Raw genomic sequence first — 675 nt, 5'->3', positions numbered from 1 at the left:
TGTGTGTGTGTGTGTGTGTGTGTGTGTGTGTGTGTGTGTGTGTGTGTGTGTGTATGTATGTATGTACGCATGTAGGTATTTGTCGTATTCCTACATGAAAGTAGAGCAAACGCTACTTCGCTATTCTTGCTTGAATTCTAGAATTCGAATACATCACGTTAGCAGCGTTGCTATATCTTTATTTATATTATTCCTCCCTTCATTTATTTATTTCTGTTCCTTCCAATATTGTGCATATTCCAATATATTCGCATTCATGTTTAGACTATCGACAACCTATTTTGCTCCGTAATCCATTCTTCAGTTGTTCACCAGTTGTATTCGTTTTCTCTCGTGGGAACCAACGCTCAATTAATGGCGTACCGTATGAAAACGGTCATTTTCTTAACATTACTATTCTTCGATAAGCTTTCATTTCAAAGATTGAAATTACCAGTTACGGAGATTCTTTCTAGATTCAGCATCGCTTTGAAGGAGAAAACAAAATGAAATTAAGCAAACGCAAACAGACAGACATACACACACACGCTCGCATACATACACAGACACATATTCAGACATACATATGTATGTGTGTATTATTTATCTATATATGAATATGCATATTCAGATAAGTACATATACAAGCACGTACACACACACACACACACACACACACATATATATATATATATA

The sequence above is a fragment of the Octopus bimaculoides genome, chromosome 15, assembly GCF_001194135.2.
Source record: "Octopus bimaculoides isolate UCB-OBI-ISO-001 chromosome 15, ASM119413v2, whole genome shotgun sequence".
NCBI classification, from domain to species: Eukaryota; Metazoa; Mollusca; class Cephalopoda; order Octopoda; family Octopodidae; genus Octopus; species Octopus bimaculoides.
Note: the sequence above shows the minus strand (reverse complement) of the source record.